This window comes from Lemur catta, chromosome 19 (assembly GCF_020740605.2).
Source record: "Lemur catta isolate mLemCat1 chromosome 19, mLemCat1.pri, whole genome shotgun sequence".
Taxonomy (NCBI): domain Eukaryota; kingdom Metazoa; phylum Chordata; class Mammalia; order Primates; family Lemuridae; genus Lemur; species Lemur catta.
Window position 1 is genome coordinate 4,062,341 of NC_059146.1, and position 16,120 is coordinate 4,078,460.

General features: G+C 40.1%; 1 protein-coding gene across 1 annotated transcript in view; it reads right to left on the reverse strand.

The window, feature by feature from the left end:
• The window catches only part of FRYL (FRY like transcription coactivator), a 207,812-nt gene extending 197,327 nt beyond the window's left edge, over positions 1 to 10,485 (reverse strand). The window contains exon 1 of the mRNA XM_045532978.1: positions 10,251 to 10,485. The gene's annotated coding sequence lies outside the window, so the exon portion shown is untranslated. The remainder of the gene's footprint in view (positions 1 to 10,250) is intronic.
• Positions 10,486 to 16,120: the final 5,635 nt, after the last annotated feature.

Sequence of the window (16,120 nt, forward strand, 5' to 3'; positions counted from 1 at the left end):
TCTCAGCTACTCGGGAGGCTGAGGCAGGAGGATTGCTTGAGCCCAGGAGTTTGAGGTAGCTGTGAGCTAGGCTGACACCACAGCACTCTAGCCCTGGCAACAGAGCAAGACTTTGTCTCAAAAAAATAAAATAAAATAAATAAAAATAAAACCACAATTAGATGTCACTACACAACTATCTGAACAGTGAAAATATAAAGCAATGATAATAGAAAATGTTGAAGAGGATGTGGAGAAACTTTCAAATGGAGGAAATGGAACCTTCATACACTGCTGTTGAAAGTATACAGCCACTATGGAAAATAACCTGGCAGTTTCTTATAAAACTAAACATACACTTACAATATTACCTAGAAATAACATGTTTGCTCATTTATCCCAGAGAAATAAAAACTTATGTTCACACAAACAGTTTACACAAATGTTCACAGCAGCTTTATAGGTAGCAGCCAAAAACTGGAAATGCATTAGTTCTTCAACAGGTGAATAGTTAAAACTGTGCACTTTGCTACGTCCGTCCATACAATGAATGTGATTCAGCAATAAAAAGAAATGAACTACTGATGCATCTGACAACTTGGATGGTTCCCTAGGACACTATGCTGAGTGAAAAAAGTCAATCTCAAAAGGTTACACACAGTAGGATTGCATTTATGTAGCATTCTCAAAATGACAGAGTAAAAACATGGAGAACAAATTAGTGGCTGCCAGCAAATAGGAATAAAGAAGGGTGGGGGAGGGTGAAGCTTGACTTGCAGGAGGGAGTTTCTTGGCAGTGGTGGAACCTTCCGTATCTTGATTGTAGTGGTGGTGGTTACACAAATCTACACATGAAATTTTATCAAACTGCACAGAGCTGTACACACACCTACACATGAATGAGCACATTAAAAACTATGAAATCTGAATACGGCTAATTGACAATATTGTACCAATGTCCATTTAATCTTATTAATATGTTACATTATATAAGATGTTACAACTAGAGAAAGCTGAATGAAGGTGACACAGGACTCCCCGTATATTCTAGCAACTTCCAGTGAGTCTATAATTATTTCAATCACATTTCCCTTATTTTACAAATTACTAATATTTTAAGTAGAGTCAAAAACATGCAAATCATACATTTTAAATTGTTCTAAAATATTTTCCATATTTATCACACTCTTTTTGTTAATGTCTTATGTACACAATCCATAGTATATAGTCTATAATAAATACACATATACATTTTAGGGATGAAGAGTCAATTTTTTACACTGCTGGGATGTGAGATAAAATTTTTACAGAGCTTTATTATACAGGCAACAAAATTCCAAGATATACTATCCATCCCATTTTATTTGGGGAAGCAATATATGTTAGAACAGGAAAAATACCGGAATGAAAATCAAAAGAACAATTCTAAATAAGTCACAATCTCATTATAAAATGTAGGAGTTGAACTATGTCATTCCTAAGGACATTCTAGTTCTAAAAACATTGACTCCATGAATTCTATGACAGGAAAAAGTGAAACAACAAAAATTTATGACTAAAACTCTAACCAATATTTATTGAAAGTATACTAAGGGTTCAGTATTATCAGGATTATTAAATACAAGACATGGTCTAACTTGTAACAACACAAACATAGAAAAGGGCATCTACAAATGTAATTTTATCTCAAAGAAAACAGATTGCTGTAAGATCCAGTTTAAATAAAAATATCTAGATAACAGGCACATGTAGCTATTTTACATGCAATCTCATAGTTCTTTAGGGCCTTTAATTTCTGCTCTTTGAATTATATTAGGTTCTGTATTATAACAAACAATATGCCAGTACATACAAGTATCCTGGAGTACATGCTTAGGGTTTGTAATGGTTCTTGTAAGAATTAGAATATAAAATCATTCCAAAAGGAAGAACAGTTACTCTCCACCCACTGGAGTTATACTTAATAAGACAGACTTTTTAGAGGTTCATTATTGAGGGGAAGTTAAACATCCACAGGTGGTTTATACTACCCTGTTAAACCAACCTCTGCTATCCAGAAGCATCACTTGTCTGAAACAGAGTCAAAACCAGGAAAGAGCAAGAGTCCTCTAGGCAGTAAAAACCAATATAACAAGGTCCTAGCACTAAAGCTCCATGCACAGGAAGTCCTTTGGTTCCTCACCCAGAATGTTCTGTCATTCTTATCTGCCACCATTTAGCAAGTATAGTTAATGTGTTATGTTCTCATGGCACACTGAACACATCAAATTATACAGAGAAGGAGACTACTATAAGGCAGGTGTAATGAGAGCAAACAAAGGGATAACAGCTAACAGTAAAGCAATAACCAGTCAGACATGACTTAGAAAGGAATGGTTTTACCAACAAACAAAATATGTTGGTTTGTACATTGCTGGCTGAAGACGCTAATAGTTCAAGTTTCTTTTGCAAACAAATTATTGTGAGTTCATTGACAACCCAGATGCACAAATGGAACTACCAAACTAATATTTTTTTTACCAATATTAGACAGCATAATCCATCTTAAGTTTTAAAATGGAGAAACAAAACTACAAATTGTACTTAAATTCTCTTTCCAGCATTCTCTAGTATTGAACTAAATTAAATCACATCTGAAGATTACTATGAAATAAAGAAGCAAGCCACAAAACAAAACAGAACAAAACAAAACAAGGAATCCTAAGAAGGTGAAATATTATGTTGAAATCCATTCAGGCAACAAAGAACGTGAATATTTTATGATCTAAAAAATGAGGCTGCATTGTGGTAAGTGAACACACTAATGTTCCTTTCTCATCAACTTTCAAATGCCCATAAAAACAAAAACAAACAAAGGAAACCACTTTAACCTCTCTGAAGTATGGATGCTCTGAAATAGAGAAGTGTCTTGAAATTGCTGCCATCCAACAGCAAGATATAGCTCGTGAAAACCTTCTGTTGACACCTCCTGGAAAGATCAAGAAAGCACCAGTGTCAAAGTGTCTTAGATGTGACCAAAGGTGGTCATTCAAGTCAGGTGGTGCTGCACACCCATAGTCCCAGCCACACAGGAGGCTGAGGCAGAGGATGGCTTGAGCCCAGATCATTGGAGGCCAGCCTGGGCAACATAAGTGAGATCTTGTCTCTAAAGAAACAAGTTCTCAAAAAAAAAAAAAAATCTGTTTTTAATGGTCATTCAAAATAATCTTTTTTTTTTTTTTTTTTTGAGACAGAGTCTCACTTTGTTGCCCAGGCTAGAGTGAGTGCCGTGGCGTCAGCCTAGCTCACAGCAACCTCACACTCCTGGGCTTAAGCGATCCTACTGCCTCAGCCTCCCGAGTAGCTGGGACTACAGGCATGTGCCACCATGCCTGGCTAATTTTTTTTGCTATATATATTTTTAGTTGGCCAGATAATTTCTTTCTATTTTTAGTAGAGACGGGGTCTCACTCAGGCTGGTCTCGAACTCCTGACCTCGAGCGATCCACCCGCCTCGGCCTCCCAGAGTGCTAGGATTACAGGCGTGAGCCACCACGCCCGGCCCAAAATAATCTTAAAAAGACAAATAAATAATCACAAGCCTATAAAACTACAACCAATGGAGACGAACAGAGAAAATACTCAAAATATAAACTGCATCTTTCTACCTTAAAAGACAATACATATAAATTAATCATCAGATTACTTAGTAAGCGGTCAATACATTTAGCTATTAGTATTATAAGGTGGAAACTAAGGACCAGTAGAGCTGATGAAAATATCTATGCTCATAGTAATCAGGCAATCAATAAGCACTTACTAAGGGCCTACCAGGTCACTAGCAATGTGCATTAGCCACCCAAGTTCATCACGATCAACCAATGAAACATGATTTTTGATCAAATAAATATAACATTTTGAACTAATAATGGGCAAACATCACACTGCATTCAGCAATGATTAAAACTTACTAAGTATTTCTTTTAAAGTACTGCTCCCTTTAAGTCCAGTCTACAGAACTAGCAACATAAATTGTTTATTTGAAGAGTCACCAAATGATTAAATGAATATAAAAAAGTGTTACCAAAATGGGCCTAATGATTTTCATAGGGGGGAAAAAAATCTCCTTGCCCATTGTTCTCCAGGTTTAGGTAGAATATGGATTTGGATAAATTTCCTCTAAAAAAAAAATCTTTCTAAAGGTGGAGCTACACACATCATGAAAGGACCTGCTTGGATCTACTCATAGGATTTATACACATGGAGAGGGACCAAGCTACGCAGGAATGCACATTTATTAAAATGCTATTTTCCACTTACATGCAATGTCCAGACTAGGTAAACGTACAAAAACAGACTGTAGATCAGTGGTTGCCTGGAGCTGGGGATGGGGTGGGGACGGGGTGAGGAAAAAGTCCTGAAATTGCTTGTGGTAATGGAATATACTGAAAACCACTGAATTGTACATTTTAAATAGGGAAATTGTATGGTATGTAAATTGTATTTCAATAAAGCTGTTATTTAAAAGATTCAACTCTTCACAAAACTTGACAAAGCAAAATTGCTGCATTACAGCCAAATTCCAGAGGACCTACCCTCTGTCAGATATTTTTCCTAGCCTGGTTGACCCCATCCCTGACAGTCCTACATGGTCCCATGGTCCCTTGTGTGTGTTTTGTTTGGTTTTTTTGTTTTGTTGTGTGTTTGTTGGAGACAGGATCTTGCTCTACTGCCCAGGCTAGAGTACAGTGGCACAGTCATAGCTCACTGTAAGCTCAAACTCCTGGGCTCCAGAGATCTTCCTGCCTCCTAAGTAGCTGGAACTACAGATGTGCACCACCATGCTGGGCTAATTTTTTTTTTTTTTTTACAGACGAGGTCTCGAGGTCTTGCTATGTTGCTCAGGCTGATCTCAAACTCCTTGGCTCAAGCGATCCTCCTGCCTCAGCCTCCCAAAGTGCTAGGATTACAGGTGTTGAGCCACTACAACCAGCCCTCATGGTCCCTTTCTTAACAATCCAATTCTTTCCCCACAAAGATCTAGTGGTGGAAGCGGGTATTACCAGGGTTCATTTTGTAAAAGTTAAAAATACTTCACACTGAATTCTAATACAAGTGATTTTTCAAAATAATTATTTTCATAACCAAAAAAAACAAAACAAAACACAAATCCTCGTAAAGGCATCTATTTATTATTATAACATTTTGAGCTTAAAAGAATGTGTTACTACCACTACTGCATCAGCAAAATATGAATTATTTGCTAGGATACAGATGTAGTTTTATAATGGTGTTCTTTGAAATGGATGACTCCCATAAAGTATAAGAAAGGATATATTTGTGTCAGCAGAATTTCAGAAATATCCTGCCCCACAGGAAGAGCAGTGTTTGCAATCCCAAAAACAATTCTAGGGCTCAGAGGTTTAATGCAACAGGCTCTATGGACCTTAACCCATCTCCTGTCGAGGACCAGGTTTGTTCTGCTAGGATACTTTGGAAAAGGCTAGGCAGAACAATAAACAAATGAGTGAATAATAAGTTCACCTAGGAGTACACTTCATTTAAGCTACCTTTAATCCGTACGTTCCACTCTGCACATGTCTACTTAAGGTTCCTGCTCAGAGGAGCGCATAACTTGTGACAGAGACAGACTTAATCTTATCCTCAATGCCCAGCATTGTACGGTGCAGTTCTCAAAAATTTGCTGAATGAATGGAGATTTTTTTCAGCTGATTAGGCCACCTGGCTGCTTGCAGCTGGGCTTTCTACTTAGGAATCTTTGGAAAACCTTTTTCCCCTCTGGGCTAGCTTAAAGAAACACCTAAAACAAGAGACTCCTCTCACCTACTTCACCAGCCTAAATTGTAGCTCCCTTTTTTAATGAGCAACCTAAAGTTAGTGTAGAATCTCCTTCAGTGATTCAGTCATGAACAAATCTGCATTTCCCCCTGGGCTACTGAGAAGAGTGCCTATTGGCAGTCTCAAAGCAATTGATAATTCTCTTTCTAGAAAACAATCAAGAAATGAGAAGAAAGTATACTTAAAGTGTGTACTCCACAAATGTTTTGGGTTACAGACAGGTAAACTGCTCAGGCATACAGGCTTTAATCAATTTTTGTAAAGATTATGAAGTCTGCATTTTGAACACAAACATCCTGTTGGCAGTCTTGTATCCTAAGAAAAAGTGAAAAAAAAAAAAAAACAGAATTACTGAGTACGGAGAAATTAATTTTAAAAAGCATACAAACAATGATTACTTTTCCCCACTCCTAATAAACACAACTTTATGAGATTTAAGTAAAGTTAAATTTTCAAGTAAGATAGTTTAAGACGGACCTATCTAAAGGTAAAAGAAGGGGAAAAAACTGGAAGAATAAACCCACAAACCATTAATAATAGATACAATGTGATAGGGGCAGTGTTAAGACACTTTTATTTCTAAATCATACATTTCTTTCATATCAATATTTTACAATGAGCATGTGAAACTTTGGTGATAAGGAAAAAATGTTTTTTTCCTTTAAACACACATAGACACTTTCCCCAAATAAAAACATGAAGTTGAACTTCTTTATGGTTCATGGTTTTATACAATACTGGTGGACTAATAAAACTACTCAAGTACTTTAGGCAACAATAAAACTGAAATGGCTCCAACTTCGGTTAATGGTTTTTACCAAACTCCACAATCTATAAATAAGGAAATCTGTAAGTCAGACCATGGCTTGTACTAAGAGGATTTACCAGGAGGAGTTCTTTTCTTTAAAAGGAAAGAACAATCACTTCTGATTAGAACAGAGAAAGAGCTTGCAGGCAAGGTGATATCTGAGCTGGACCAGACAGATGATCCCTCTTACTAGGTGACAATAGTTGAAATTCAAAACACATACTCTGTCCCTCCAAAATATTTTATAGATAAAAATAGTTCAAGTAGAGACCATATACCCAGTCTACCTCCAAAACTACTTTATAAAAAAAATTCAAAAAAATCATAAAATCTGCTGAAGCCATGCAAACTTTCCCGCATCACTTGGGTTTCTTCTATCACTCCAATGTTCCTTCACCATTTTGATATAAATCTTGTGTCACTATTTTTGCACTTGTTACTGCACTGAGATAAACAGTCTTTTTCCTAAGAATGGTAATTATGTACCTTCCAATAAACTGTGTACATTTAAGGCAAGACTGTCATCTATTTCTGCATTATCTCCCGTAAATACTCTGTTACCAGTTTCTACTTTATCTCCTTAATACTTCTTAAATAAATGTGTACTCAACAGATGTTGTCGACAGGTTAAACCTAGTTCTAATAATTGTGACAATAAGTGGTCACCATCACAAAAGATGTCTGTGGAACTGATATTATAAACAATTAAATCACAATTTTACACACAGAACAAAGAGCGTCTGGATTAGTATATCTTCCCCCAACAAGGAGCCAATTGCTGTTCTTTTGTGTAACTTGTTCACAAAGGTGCTTTTAAAAAAAAATTTTTTTTTTAAGTAACTGAAGCAGTTTTGTGGCTCACAGCTGGAATCCCAACATTCTGAGAGGCCTAGGCAGGAGGATCACCTGAGGCCAGGAGTTTAAGACCAGCCTGAGCAACACAGCAAGACACTGTCTCTACAAAAAATAGAAAAATTAGCTGGGCGTGGTGGTGCCTGTAGTCCCAGCTACTTGTGAGGCTGAGGCAGGAAGATCTCTTGAGCCCAGGAGTCGGAGGTTGTAATGAGCTACGATGATGCCACTGCACTGCAGCAACAGAGAAAGACCCTGTCTCAAAAAAAAAAAAAAAAAAAGTAACTCGAGCAGCCTTTACAGAACATTATCTTTTTCTCTCACAAAGACCTAACATAAGACATTTATTGGGTATTGGAAAGGTACTAGATGACACAGTCAGTCTGTGCAGAAATGGAGGACAATCCTAGCTCCCAAGGATCTCAAAGGACAGTTCACAACTCAAGAAATGTATACATACAAAATAATATGTTTAAAACTATGTGGAAAACATTCAGGGGAAAAAAATGTGTTTTCTAGGAAATAAAGCCTAGATGTTTCAAAGAGAATTATTTCTGAATGTTTTCTTTATGCGTGTTTTTTTCAAAGTTCAGAAATTCTCTATATAAGCTGGTAAGTTAAACAAAGATGGAAATTTGCAAACTTGTTTTAACAATCTATTTTCTATTATGAGATGGAAAGGAACGAAGATTATGCCTAGAAGTTTGCCTTTTGATACTTATCGCAGAAAGATCAGAAGAAAAGAGAAAAAGAAAAAAGAAAAGGAGAAATATTAGGTGTAACAATGCCTGATACCATCAAGATTACTTCAAAAGATGTTTCTGTGTGTCTTCATTTCCTAAAATCTATACAAATAGAATTTTCTTTCAAACATTATTATCTGAACTTGGCTTTCAGTTTCCCAAAAAGTTTCTCTGTTAACTGCTAAGTCCAGGAACTTATAATGTTTCACACCACTCAGAAGTTACTGCACAGTGAGTTAATCAATGAACACTTTAAAAAGTTGTTAGTATTGCTAAAAAAAAAAAAAAGGAAAGGAAAGAAAAGAAAGAAAGAAAAGAAAAGAACAAGAGGGGAGAACACTAGGCCGAGCGTTCATTCCTTTAGAGAAGTAACTTTACAAAATTAAGAGTGCAAGAAAAAGACAGGATGGTATGCTATTTTTGATAACAAGTAGCAAAAAGAGACCACAGACTAACACACCCACTGCAACTTTGTTTATATGGTTGTAACTTGCACATGCAAGTTACAAAGTATTGCACAAGAAGAAATTGTCAAAAATGAATGCTTATGAAAACATTCTTCTCTCAATAAGGCCTCTAACAAGGGTTGTGCTGTTCCTAATCGTGATTCCTTTAGCAAGTATTGACAGGTATAGCATAGTGATAATGCTCAAGATAAAAAGATCTCTTACACTTGTTTTATCCATAGTAAAAGTTGCTGTTGCTAATTATAATGCCTATAAACTCAGTAGTAGAAATCAACTTTACAGAAAATATCTGCTAGGCAGAATAGCATTTTATGAAACCAAATTTATTTCCATCAAGTTTTGTTTTGTTTTGTTTTTGCTAATCCTGTAGACCTTGGCAACCTGTTTTCTTGTGGGGTTTTTCCCCTACTCTTCCAAAAGAGCCTCAGCCAATGAGTCGAAGTAATATTCTACACAGTTCAAAGGTTAAGGCAAATTCAACTCTACCTAGAACTCTTGCCCCTCACCAGCACACGCTCCAATCCCTTTTTTTTTCTTTTCTAATCTTGACCTGGGAGAGGTGTATGTTCCCATATAATTGCAAATCCACAAGAATGCGATTTTAGGTGGCAAGGAATGAAACCGAGATGGTAGGAAAAACGGACAACAATCAAGAACCACCTCGCCCTAGACATCAGCCTCTCCAGAAGGCAGGAAACGAGGCTAGGCTCAAAGAACCTGCCGCCCGGAAGCAACAACTTCCACCAAACGGCCAAGAAAAGTTGCAAGGAAGAAGTCAGCGCCGGGCAGCCTGCGCCGGTGCCCAGACAGGGCAGCGGAGACACTCTGCAGGCCGCGGTGCCTGCGCGTCCGTGGGGCTGACCCCAGCTCCGCAAGGCTCCGGGTCCGGGGGTGCGCGGCCGGCTGGAGGCGGCGCGGGCACGGCGCCTGCCCTCCTCCCCGCGGCCGCGAGCGGTGGGCGGAGAGTCGCGAGCAAAGGAAGAGGCGGACAATGCCGGGCCCGCCTGGCGCGCTCCGCAGGTCCCGCCACCCTTCCCGCCTGGGACTGCCAGGCGCCGCGCTAAGTCTGCGCCGCAGCCCGGGCGGCGAGGCCTCGGCCGCCGATCTCCCTCCCCCTCTGCAGCCGCCTTCCTTCCCGCGGGGCGGCTCCCGCGAGTCCGTGGACAGGCGGGCGCGCGGAGCCGAGCGGGGCGCGCAGGAAGGCGGCGCGCGAGGGGGAGCCGGGCACGATCGGGGCGCGGGGCGCGCTCGGAGACGGCGGCGCGCGGGAGGGAGCCGGGCACGGGAGGGGAAGGGGGCGCGCGGCGCTCCCCGAGGACCCGCCAGGGCTCCGCGGGTTTTCCGTTGGGGCGAGGGCTGAGCCGCGGTTCCGTGTCCGTTAGGAGTGTCGGCCCCGCGGCGCGCTTGCCAGCCATCCCCGCCCGCCGCCCCTGCGGCTCCCACCGGGCAGGGCAGCCGCGCGAGGGCCGGCGATCTCGTCTCCCGCCCGGAATGTGGCATCCCGGCGCCGGCCCCGGGCTGGAAGAGAAAGTGAAATGCGGCGCCTTCCCCGGCAACACCTACCGGTGCCCAGTCCAAGTGCAGCTGCCTCGCTCCCCGGCGCCGTCGGTCCCCGCCCTCGGGCCCCGGGCTCCGTGCTCTTGACAATGGCGCGCCCCCTTTAAGGAATAATCCGATCGGAACCGATCTGTAGTTAAACCTCCCTCCGATTCTGATTTTAACCGGATTTCTCTCTCTCTCTCTCTCCCTCTCTCTCTCTCCCCCGAGCCCGACGGGCGCCCGGCGGTGCAGCGAGCTCTTCCCGCCCCTTCCCTGCCCCGCCCACCCCCTCGCCCTCCTGATTGGCGAGAAACGCTACAACAGGAACCGTGGGCCTCGCCCCCCACTGGCCAGCCCGGCCGCCGCTCAGGCTGGCCCCGCCCCTCCCCGCCCCCTTTCCCGGGTTGGTCCTCCCTCTAGTCACTCTCCGTCCGCTCCTCGAACGACGCTTTGGAGAACTGGCAGTCACGGCTCGCCCTCCCGCCTCCGGAAAGCGAACTTTATTTTTATTGGTCAGAGGACATCTTCCTGTACACCTGATTGGGCGAGGAAGGAGCTGGCCTGCACGCCCCTCACCATTATCGCTCTCCCCCTACGGGTTTGGGAAACACGGCCGCGAAGTCCTGCCCGCTCGGCCGCCCCGTCAGCGCTCGTCCCTGTAAACGTTGGCAGGGGTCGAGGACAAACTCACAGCCTGATTGGAGGAAAGCAGGAAAGGGAGAAGAGAAAAATTCAAAATCTTCTCCAAATGAGTAATAAATACATCCAGAGGTGGCGCTGGGATCGCGCGCAGCCTCGTCCTGTGGTCTGGTGGATGGCGTGGTTGGATCGGGTTAAAAATACCTGAAATTCTAGCGCTGATTCCGCCTGAGATTTACCCAACAAGTTTTCATGCACCGTCCACTCCGCTCATGCCGCTGATTCCACTGGCACGTCGCCACCCGGAAGAGCTTTCTTTAATCAAGGTGTCTGCACACCTGGAGGTTTCCTCGTTTGGCTCGCCATCGTTCATTTAGAAAATCACTGAAACCTGTCCCTTAGAAGTTCTGCGTAAGTCGTGTCCTCTGTGTCGTCGCGGCGTTTGCACGAGAGCTGAGTTACTTTTTGAAGAAGTTAAATAGATGGTCCCCCTCCTGCCAGCCTCAAAGTGCCGGACGCCCGCCCCCTTGCAGGAGCTGTGGGGAGGACGCCCAGGCTGAACCCAAGCGGGCTCCGCAGCGCCGTTCCTTGCAGGACCAGGCGCCTCCCGGGAGAAAACGCGTCTCCCTGCGGGGAGGAGGGCATCTGGGTGCAGAAGCTCCACCCTGGAGCAGAGTCTCACGCGTTGAGAAGAGGAGAAATTACGCGGCAGCCTAGCGGGGTCTGCACTCGGATTTTCCCCACCGGAGCTGTAAGGACCTAAAGTTTTGTTTCCAAATTGAGCACAGTGACTGCTCGAGTGCCCATCTAACAGTGCTAGGGGGAACAGGTGTTCTCTCCCTCGTTGTCGATGAGCATGGAGAGACTTTGAACCTCGCTCGGGGGCTTTAGCACATTTGCAGTGATCCCCCACCCAGTGGTGGCGGTGCTCAGCAGTACCCCAGAAGGGGGTTTAGTGCCAGAGAAGGGGACATAAACATCAGTAATCGATAGTCGAAGAGGAAAAATTTCGTGAGGATACCCATAAACATTAAAAAGTGGGAGAGGAAAGGGAGCGTTGTAGGTGGTTTAGGTCTCTCTAGTGGGGGCAAGAGGCAATGAACTGCCCTCTAGCTGGGTTGCATTTATATGGCCTTCACAGAGACATATAATCTCCTATTAAGTGCCTATAACTAAACCCCTATTTTTAGCCTATTCTGGTTTTAAATAAAGTACATATTGTATATTTAAAACTGCAGCCAAGCTAAGCTATTACTTCTGGTTTTCTCTTCATTTACTGATCTCAAATTCTAAGACTGCTTCTGGGTTTTAACATTCTACATTAGAATATAATAAGAATATTCTATATTCTAATATCCAGTATGATCTAGTGGAGATAAATTCATACAGTAGCTCAGGCATGTACACACCAGCTTTTTCAAAGTCCAGGTGATGTTTTCAGGTTCTTTCTAAAACACCTGCTTTATAATCTCCAGCTGGCTCTTGCCCTGTTTTGTTACACTAGCAGACTGGGCTTATAACTAGGGGAGGCAGTCTACAGTAACCTCTAGATTCTCTTCCTTATATTGAACCAACTATATATAATTTGTATTATTTTTTTCTCTAAATATTTCTTTCACACTTGCCCACAATAGGATCATTTATCACTTTTTAGCCCACACATGCAGCTTCCTGGTACTAATATTCCTATTGATATTTCACAGCAAGGAAGAATTTAGAAAATCTGCAAACCTGGAGCTTACAATATGCAGGACATTCTTAAGATTCTTCCCCCCTCCCTCATTAATATTAATAAGAATGAGTCAAAAAAAAAAAGAGAAAATAAGGATGTGGTAGTTCAATTTAAAGAAGAAACTTCAGGAAATATTTTCTGGCTCTTCTAGAAGAGGCCAGGCTGCTACCTTCTGTACTTAAACGTGTTCCTCTGTAACATGAGAACTGATATTCATTGAGTACATCACTGAAAAGTCTTCAATCATCACTTAAAAATTCAATTGTGTTCAGTATATTCCATTTACTGAGTGGAAAGTGGATATTAATACATTTTTAGGAAGATTTCCAACTCTTTCCTCTTTAAATCCTTTAGAGGCTTCTCTAGGCACATACTGAATTTAGTCCAAACATTTCAACAAAACATACAAGTCTCCTTATAATCTGACTCCAGGCTACTTCTCAAATTTCTTCTCTGACCACTTTCTCTCTCATTTGACGCTTGAAATGTCTATCAATATCAACCATCATGTTCTTTCAAGCCTCAATGCCTTTGGATATGGGGTTCCCTTTGTGTAGAATAGCCTTCCGCTCTTTGCTCACCTAAAGAACTCTCCTATCCATCCAGCAAATCAACCAATAGAACTGTTGCCTTCTTTTTGAGGTCTTTTCTGATTGCACCCTCTTCCTTGACTTAATTATTCTCTGTGCTACTTCTCTACCACATATACTGTTCTGTTTACAGGTATTATATTACATTGAATACAGAACTTAAATTTGTTTCTTCTGCACTAGTCCAGTTTGTTCTCAAAGAGCAAAGGCCTTGCCAATGTATCTTCGCATTGGCATCACTTAGGATGATAACTGGCAGAACTGAAGGCTTTCAATAAATGCACATCAAATTAAACTGAATGAGCAAGGCTGAAACAAAAAAGTTAACCTACAATGTGAAAATCTAATTAACCACAATACCATTCTAGGAGCATTCTAATTACTTAATGTTTTATTGTAACCCTATCTTATCAATTAGTCAAGATCACTATTTCCCAGAGTTTTTTATTTCATGAATTGGCAAAATTTCCAAGGAATTTTTTGGAACTGACATAGGCTTATCAACTATTTATATTTCAAAGTAAAGGTATAAAAATAAATATAGATAAGTCTTCTGTTTATTCTCCTCATTATTTCATAAAATATTTTAAAACCCAAAATTGGGAAGGATATAATATCAGAATGAAAGTTCTTGGATTGAATAAACTTAACATAATAAAAACCTCACCCAAACCTCCAACTATGTCTAGAATACTCTTTGCACTTTACATTACAGTACTTGACCTGATGCTTCTTGTCATCTATTTTAAATGATGGTTTAGAAATTAGAATATTCCTAAGGTTTCTTCTCCAATAATGTCCATGGGAAGAAAAAAACTGTTTGACTTTTAATTCTCACTCTACCCATGAGCAAACATTAGATGGCCATCTTTAATTATCTTGCTAACTTCCTACCAGAATATTAATAGAGAAAGAAACTCATATTGCTTCTGTAGGCCCTTGCAAAATGCTTCTTGAATTCATTTTTACATCTACCATGCTTTATTTCCTCATTTCTTTTTAGGAAGCTTACTGTTCTTTAAAAACCATTGTTTAGTCCTTAGGACGTTCACCTATTGTTTGTCAATGAGGCAAATAATAAAAATTTAAATTTTCTTTTTAAAATATTTTTACACATATAGCACATATATTTGCTGAGCTTCCAATAATTTAGGTGAAGTGCCTGATATCTAACTAGAAATATCTTGTGCCTATCCTATACCATAGAATGATAATGCTATGGGCCGTATTAAGCACACGGAGGAATGTTTCTGTTATATAAAAGCAAAATGCTTTTGTAACACATAGTGCAAACCAATCAGATATAAATTCTTTATGATGGGATAGTTCATAATGGCTAAACATCTTATAGAAGAAATCTTCTGATGCCATGGTTAAGTTCTAGAAATACCAACTTCTAAACTGGATCAAATGGTTGATTTCTTACTCCATGGGTACATGATTAATGTACATGAGATAATCTTCCATTAATATTACATTTATTTTATCTTACTTCAATTTCTTACCTATTTTAGATCATTTGGGAACTATATATTTTAATACTATTAATTGGGATACCTTTGTTGATAAGATCTTAACTTTATCCAAATTATTTTACTTCTGGTATGTTAGTATTCTGCAATTTGTTTTTCCCTTTATTATTATAAGGAGACTTCCGTTCCAAATTGATCCTTTGTGTGAAAGTGTGAATTTAAAGAAGAAATAAATCAAGGGTTGAATACAGATTTTATAAGTGAACTGCCCTTAGGGAATTTTTAGAATATTATTCAACTTAGATATTTCTAGTCACCAATAGCTTTTCAGAAGTATAATAAAAGGCACCTATATTCAGTTTAACCCCCTTTGTCTACCTGTAACTAAAAATATCTTTGAATTCAGCATCCAAGAGCATAGGCAGTGTTTACTTTTCAGATTAGATTTTTTTTGGTTTCCTGACAAAGAATCAGATTAGAGCTTTAAGTTAAATTATTTAATTAAACTATTTAAAGGAATGAACTAATACTATAGTGAAATCGCTTTGAAACTGTCTTAAAAATCTTGTTAGGTTTTAACATGTAAAATGTTGATCTAGTAAGTATGAATTTGTAACTGGAAAGAGATATGATCCCTTTAAAAGAAAGCAGAAAGCAGTTTTAAATCTGTTTCCACTTTATGAGTTAAAGGAAAGTCAGTGGAAAAATGCAGATGCTCTACTTAAATTTATGGCCACTACCTATTAATTCGCTATCTTATTTTGGATAGGAATTCATGAATTATCCAAACAAATGAGAAATCTCCTAATTGGGGGGAAATCGGTTACATGATCATACCACTGGCAAAGAAGTAGACCACATGACTGCTCTCCTTTGGGGGCTTCTGTCTGTCGATAGAGAAGCAAAAAAACAAAGGACAAAGGAAACTCTCTTTAATTAATCCTACCAACTAAGCAAAATAAATAGATCACTTGTTTCAGCAACAGAAGCAAACTGTTGACAATTGAGAAAAGCCACCTGCAGATGTTTTTGAACACAAGCTGTCCCAGAGCCCCAAAATCCTATTGTCTAAGGCAGGGGTCAGCAAACTCTCTCTGTAAAGGGCCAGATAGTAAATATTTTTGGCATTGCAGGCCATATGGTCTCTGTTGCTACTACTCAACTCTGCTGCTACAGCCCAAAAATGGCCAAAGACAATATATAAACGAATATGTAGGGGTTTATGTTCCAATAAAACTTTATTTATGGACATTGAAATTGAATTTAATTTCATTTTCACATGTCAGGAAATATTGTTATTCTTTTGATGTTTTTTCAAACATGAAAAAAATGTGAAAACCATTCTTAGTTTGCCAGCCATAAAACAACAACAACAACAACAAAAAAAAAACAGATGGTGGGCTCGATTTGGCCCGTGAGCCATAGTGTGCTGCCCTCTAATCTAACAGAGATCTAATTCAT